The following is a 7,064-nucleotide window of genomic DNA, read 5'->3' as shown; positions in this document are numbered from 1 at the left end:
ATTTTTCCTTAAATGATGACGAGAATATTTGGAGAAGGCAACCATGTGAGAGACAGAATGATGTAGTGGTAGACTTGGCTAAAGACTTGTCACCTATGATCCATGTAACCTTGGATAGGTTACTTAATCTCTCTGAGCCTCAGTTTCTGCAACTGTAAAATGAAAATAATATCTATTATATAGGGTGATTGTCAAGATTAGAGATCATCTGTGAGAAATTTCTGACATGTATTAGGCATTCAATAAAGGGCATTTATTTTTATTATTACTGTAGAAATTAGAGTGGTACATTTCACAAAGTTGGATGAAAAAAATAGATATAATCTCAAGACTGAAATTCTAGGGGTGCCTGGGTGGCTCATTCGGTTAAGTATCTGTGTTTGGCTCAGGTCATGATCCTGGGGTCCTGGGATCGAGCCCCACATCAGGTTCCCTGCTCAGTAGGGAGCCTGCTTCTCCCCCTCCCACTACCACTCCCCCTGCTTATGTTCTCTCTCTCAAATAAATAAATAAAATCTTAAAAAAAAAAAAAAGACTAGGAGAAAAAAAAAAAAGATTATGTACCAACCAGAATCTTTTGGTTGCAAGCAATAAAAGGTGCTTCTGGTTAATTGATGCAAGAAAAGGAATTTACTGGAGTGCCGGGGTGGTTCACTCAGTTAAGTGTCCAGCTTCAGCTCAGGTCATGATCCTAGGGTCCCAGGATCAAGCTCCATGTAGGGCTCCTGCTCAGCTTGTTCTTTCTCTCTCTCTGAAATAAATAAATAAAATCTTTGGGGGAAAAAAAGGAATGTTATTGAAACAGTATTGAGCTCAAAGAATCAATGGACAGGGTGGAGAACCAGGCTAGGAATACAGGCAGACACAAAGGGAGGCTGGGGGCAAGACTCACAGAGGAAAACACATCGCAGAAAAAATGCTGCTGCTGGACACGGGCAACATATGGAGAATGAAGAGAGGGGCATAGCTGCCCCAGCTGCCATGTGCCACAGATACCATGTGCCACCATAACCAGAGTAAGTTTTGCATATTGCCTGCTTCTCTGGGCTCTTATCTCCTGAATTGCTATCCAGAGGGGACTGACTGAGTCCAAGCAATCAGTGATCAGGGAAAACTGATACCTGGGCCTTTTGGCTTCCATGAATGAAATACAGGCCCTGTCTCACACTGTGGCCTGTTCTCCAAATTCATAAAGGCAATTGAGAGGCTGAGCAATCTGAAAAATGATAGATGTCCACTATGTAGTTATTTTCTAATAATTTGTAGGCCCCAAACAGAAAGAATTAAAGAGTATAATCTGTATAAAATGCTATATAATACAGAATCTGAGCTGAACTCTCAAAACCAGAAGAGGTGGCTATTACACTTAAAACAAATTTTTTTTTTTTAAATAAGCTCTATGCTCAACATGGGGTTTGAACTCTCAACCCTGAGATTGGGTCACATGCCCTACCAACTGAACCAGCCAAATGCCCTTTTAAAACTTTCAGCTTATCAGAGAATTTCTTTACAGCACCAGTATTTTCTTCCCAAGTCTTTCCTTTTCTTTCTCTCTGAAGTCACTTATAATTGCACAGTTGAGCAAAGAAAGGTTGAAAAGAGGTAAATTATGCCAAATCTGTACTTAGCAGCACAATAGCAGTGGTGCCATAAGCCTAATAATCTGATTTGTTTTTCTTTTCTTTCTCTCTCTCTCTTTTATTTTTTTTATTTTTATTTATTTATTTATTTATTTATTTTTTTTAGAGAGAGAGGGAGGCAGGAGGAAGGGCAGAGGAAGAAAAAGAGAGAGAGGGAATCTTAAGCAGACTCCACACCTGGCACAGAGCCCAACATGGGACTCCATCTTACAACCCTGAGATCATGACCTGAGCAGAAATCAAGAGTCAGATGCTTAACCGATTGAGCCACCCAGGCACCCTCCAATTTGCTTTTCTGATAAGTTTTTTTTTTTTTAACTGCTTACCTCTTTTAGAGTGTGAGTCTTTTTTTTTTTTCTTTAAGATTTTATTTATTTATTTGAGAAAGAGAGAGCAAAAGCATGGAGAGCAGCAGGCAGAGGGAGAAGCAAGTGCCCTTTTTTGGCACATGGTCTTTAGGTAGTGCTCAACTCAAGTCTGATGATGCTGCTTTTTTTTTTTTAAGATTTTAAAAAAGTATGTATGTATGTATGTATGTATGCATGTATGTATTTATGTAATCTCTATACCTAACATGGGGCTCAAACTCATGACCTCAAGATCAAGAGTTGCAAACTCTAATGACTGAGTCAACTAGACACCCTTGATGTTAAATTGCTTTTAGCACAGATCTCTGGATAAAGTCGTGGTCAAATTTGCAAGGGGTCTGGGAGTTCCTTCTGGACTCCCTTGAAACCCATGCATCTCAGGCAAAATGTCTGCTGCCCCATCCTAAACCACTTCTTCCTCTGTCTCCCACAACTTCTTAATTCACACTCACTCATCCACCTAGTCAATAAAAACTTATTCAGCACCTACTGTATGCAAGGCAATATACCAGGCACTAAAAGGAACCCAAATATTCTGTAAGCTGTAGCCCTGACAATATACTTTTGAATTTCGAACCAGGAAATTTTTAAAGAAATTTAAAAATTGATCACTCTGGGGCACCTGTGTGGTTCAGTCAGTTAAGCATCTGCCTTTGACTCAGGTCATGATCCCAGGACCTTCTCAGCCTCTCTGCTCAGTGAGAGTCTGCTTCTCCCTCTGCCCTTCCCCCCTGCTCGTGATCCCTTTCTCTCAAATAAATAAATAAATAAATAGATAGATAGATAGATAGATAGATAAAATCTTTAAAAAATTGACCATTCTGTGAACGGTAGAAGTGAAGACGAAGGAACTCTTATCTTTGAGTTAGTGTTATTAGGGGCAGGGTGATGTCCATTTCTTTGTAAATGTTCTAGAAAACCAATCCCAAAAAGTACTTGGATTCTTTTTTTAGAGGTTTCAAGTTGAAAACAAACAAGTAGCTCTCTGGAGCACTGAAAAAAGAATGGCTTTTCTGAAGTTGGCCTTTAGATTACTGCTTATCAAATTATTTGAGACTAGGATAAAAGATGGGGTATTAGTACTTTAGGAGTTAGTACTTTAGGAGTTTAATTCAAGATAACCGAGAGTCCTCAAACAGAATCTAAGAAATGTCTGTTTCAAATGAAAATACTATCCAGCTTGGGACACCTGGGTGGCTCAGTGGTTGAGCGATTGCCTTTGGCTCAGGAAGTGATCCCAGAGTCCTGGAATCGAGTCCCACATAGGGCTCCCTGGAGGAAGCCTGCTTCTCCCTCTGCCTATGTCTCCGCCTCTTTCTATGTGCATCTCTCATGAATAAATAAATAAAATCTTTAATTAAAAAAATACCATCTAGCTTGTCTCCTTTTCCTAAGTAACCAAATAAATACTTCTTGGGGGGAGTGGAACCCTACTACCTCTAGGATCCCTGTAATACAGCAATTGCCCAAGGAGTGTTGACACTTGTGTCCGAAATCACAGAATACTCAATACAAGCAGGGAAGAGGGGTGCACATTAGCAATTGAAGTGAAACAGGTAGAGCAGATGATTCCATACCCCCAAGAAAAGACTGGTCACCCCACACCCCTTGACACACATACTTTACAGGAGAACTGAGGTGCTAAGCACTCAAGACCCTCCCCACAAACAAGAAGTCTGATTTAGAAGTCAGCCTTGCTTTGGGGCCAGGTCTTTAGTCCCTACGGGCCTTTGGATAGGTCACCTAACCACTCTAGGATTCCATATCCCTTCAAAATTCCTTCCAAATGGGAAAGAAACTTAGAAAGTTAAAGACTAAACCAGTCTTTAACTTTTACGGGACTCTTCTTTAAACCATTCCTGATAAGCCTATCTGAAGCTGACTCAAAAATATATATATTTTTATTATCAAAGTATAGTTACATGCAATATTATATTTTGGGTTTTCTTAATTGTTTTAAAGTTTATTTATTTATTGATAATCTCTACACCCAGCATAGGGCTCCTTCTCACAACCCCAAGATCAAGAGTCACATGCTCTTCCAACAGAGCCAGCCAGGCACCCTGCAGGGTTATACTTTGAAAGTTGACCTTTACTGGCAGGATGCTCCCTCTCCCCAGGCACTGAGGACACTTTGAAATGCTGTGTTAGAGAAGTTCTTCCTTACATGTTGCAATGTGTCCCTTATAGATTTCCCCATGCTAGTGACTTCTCAGGTCATACCCATGAAGTCTAGTCCATGGATCAGAAAGCTTTCAACTTCCTTTGCTCTTCCAGTCTACAGACTAGACCCCCTCTCCGTTTCTGCTGTTCTCATCCATCACATTCAAGATGACTCCATTTTGGTCCTCAGGTCTGTGGGTTTGTTTTTTTTTAAATAATAAATTTATTTTTTATTGGTGTTCAATTTGCCAACATACAGAATAACACCCAGTGCTCATCCCGTCAAGCGCCCCCCCACCCCGTGCCTGTCACCCATTCACCCCCACCCCACCCCCGTGTGGGTTTGTTATAAGATTTTATTTATTTATTAGAGAGAGCACCAGTGGTGGGGAAGGGCAGAGGGAGGGGAAGAAGCAGACTCCCTTCCAGGGAGCCCCACGGGGTGGGGGTGGGGGGCTCCATCCCAGGACCCTGAGATCATGACCTGATCCTAGGCAGATGCTTAACCTACTCAACCACCCAGGCACCCCTGGTCTTCACGTTTTTATGGATGCAGACTAGTGGTTAAGCACCTCCAGGCCTCTGACACTCTGAATTTGAATTCTGGTCCTGTAGCTTAGCAGCTTTGTAACAGTGGGCAAGTTGCTTTCATTTTCCTGGCTTCTGTTTTTCTAAAATGAGAATAATAACAGTAATAATAACACGAAGCATGTGTATTTTATAGGGAAGCTGTGAATGAGACCAATGGGAAGACACAAGTGAAATGTTTAGTACAGTGCCCGGCACTTCGTAAGCATTACTACTATCGCTCTCACTAATCATAATGAACCAGAAGCCCTAATAATGAGAACAAGAATTAGAACCGAGAAGCTTTAGGAAAGTTAAAATCTAGTCGATTCCTGCCCCCCCACACAAGGTTTGCCTTCCCGGATAGGCCACTTTTTCATAGCAGTTCTCTCGTTCCGCGTGCGACCTCAGAGAGCGGGCGCCTTGTCTGCCGCACTGGCCTGGGTACTTAGGGCGCTGAACACGGTCCCGTTTCTCGGCAGGCGAGAGCCAGACCGATACCTTTGTGTCACAGGGAAGGACACTGGGGCGCAGGGAGCCGATACCTTTGTGTCACAGGGAAGGACACGGGCGCAGGGAGCCCGGCCGACTGAGCTCGTGGCGGAGCTGGGGAAGGGGCACCCAGACCTCCTGGGCAGCGGACGCCCTGGGAATGACAGCGAGGTCCCCGCTAACAGCTGGTGCTCGGGACGGGGCACGGGGACACAGGTATTCGGGGGCGGGCGGCCGGGGCGCTAGCCGGTGTTTGGGGGTGCCGGGCCCGGCCGGGAAGGCGGCTGCCCCAGCAGGCGCGGTGGGTGCGGCGCTCCCCGCAACCGCAGCTCACGGCGCGGGCGGCCGGCCAGGGCACCTCGGGGCCGGGGCGGGGGCGGGGGCGGGGGCGGGGGCCGGGGCCGGGGCCGGGGCCGGGGCCGGGCGGGGTCCCGGGAGCGGCGACGGGAAAACAACCTGGCCGCAGACAATCGACAAAGGCTCGCCAGCGGGCCGCCCCTCCGCGGCGCACGCACGCGCGCAGCCTGGGCAGAGCCGCGCCCGCCCGCGCCCTCCCGCGCCCTCCCGCGCCCTCCGTGGGACCCGCGCGCCCAGGCCCGGGCGCGGCCGCGGGGCGGGGGAAGGGGCGCCCCTCCCGCCGCGGCGGCTCCCCGGCGCCCCGAGCCCCTCCCGCCCCGAGACGGCGGCCAGGGCAGGGCAGGCGGGCTGGGCGCCGAGGGGCGCGGGACAGCGGCGGGGAGGCGGGGGCGCGCGGTCGAGCTTTGTGTCTGGAGCTCTTTGGGGACTGCGAGCAGCCTGATCCACGTGACCTTTTACAGGTGGGGCACTGAGGCCCGGAGAGGTAAGGTGGCCTGGGGGAAAAAAAGGATTATTTCTTGCATCGGTTTGTTTATGCCTGGGTAGGATTTGGGGTGACTTTTTGATTTTTTTTTAAGATTTTATTTATTTATTCACGAGAGACACATACAGAGAGATAGAGGCAGAGACACAGGCAGAGGGAGAAGCAGGCTCCATGCAGGGACCCCGACGCGGGACTTGATCCCGGGACTCCAGGATCACGATCTGGGCTGAAGGTGGCACTAAGCCGCTGGGCCACCCGGAATGCCCCTGGGATGACTTTTAATAAGAATCCCTATGTTGAAACAATGGAAAAATGCAAACAATATTAAAGAATCCTTGCCGAGGAAAATGTAATTATGACTACAGGCCAGGAGGAAAGAGAGAAAGGAAATGTGCACCCCCTGTGTTGAGCGGCCTTGGCCAAGGACCCCCCCCAGAAAAGTAGTGCCAAAGCGGGGACCAGAAGCCTGACCCTCCGGCTCAGCTCCTCAGGGCTGCAGTGCTTCCCTCCCTGTGCAGCGAGCGCCCAGAATCTGCAGGGGGGAAGAGAAACTGACAGCAGCCTGGCCCCGTGCTTCGCCTTCTTGGGATCCCTGACCCCTTAGAGATCTGCGTTCCTCCCCACAGAGGGGTTCACGCGGAACCTTGCACACAGTTTCAGATTTGACATGAAGCATTCTGCCGTAAGAAAGGACCGAAGGCTGGCACTCAGGCTGCGCTGTTCAGAGAAAAAAAAATTTCTGCTTTAAAGGGAGGTAGCTGGGAAAGAAGCGAGTACCTGCTGTCAGTCCAGTGTCCAGACTCTGCTAGCCGTGTGATCTTGGACACATACTTTAACCTCTCCAGGGCCCAGTTTTTTTGTTTTTTGTTTTTTGTTTTTTTCTTTCAAGATTTTTTAAAATTCAAGTTCACTTATATAGTGTAGTATTTGTTTCAGCCCAACGTCCAGTTTCAGCTGTAAAAGAGAGATTGTCTGCTTCATCCTTCGTTATTG

General features: G+C 47.0%; 1 protein-coding gene across 3 annotated transcripts in view; it reads left to right on the top strand.

Moving 5' to 3' along the window:
• The first annotated feature begins 5,140 nt into the window (after positions 1-5,140).
• Positions 5,141-7,064, top strand: part of ARHGEF37 (Rho guanine nucleotide exchange factor 37) — a 55,218-nt gene continuing 53,294 nt past the window's right edge. Inside the window, exon 1 of one of the 3 annotated variants that reach the window (XM_038535057.1) lies at positions 5,141-5,446. The gene's annotated coding sequence lies outside the window, so the exon portion shown is untranslated. Of the gene's footprint in view, positions 5,447-5,901; positions 6,072-7,064 lie in introns of those variants that run through there. The other 2 variants (XM_038535056.1, XM_038535055.1) reach the window with 2 other exon arrangements.

This window comes from Canis lupus, chromosome 4 (genome assembly GCF_011100685.1).
Source record: "Canis lupus familiaris isolate Mischka breed German Shepherd chromosome 4, alternate assembly UU_Cfam_GSD_1.0, whole genome shotgun sequence".
In the NCBI taxonomy this organism is placed as follows: domain Eukaryota; kingdom Metazoa; phylum Chordata; class Mammalia; order Carnivora; family Canidae; genus Canis; species Canis lupus.
Note: the sequence above shows the minus strand (reverse complement) of the source record. Positions and strands in the feature narration are given on the sequence as shown.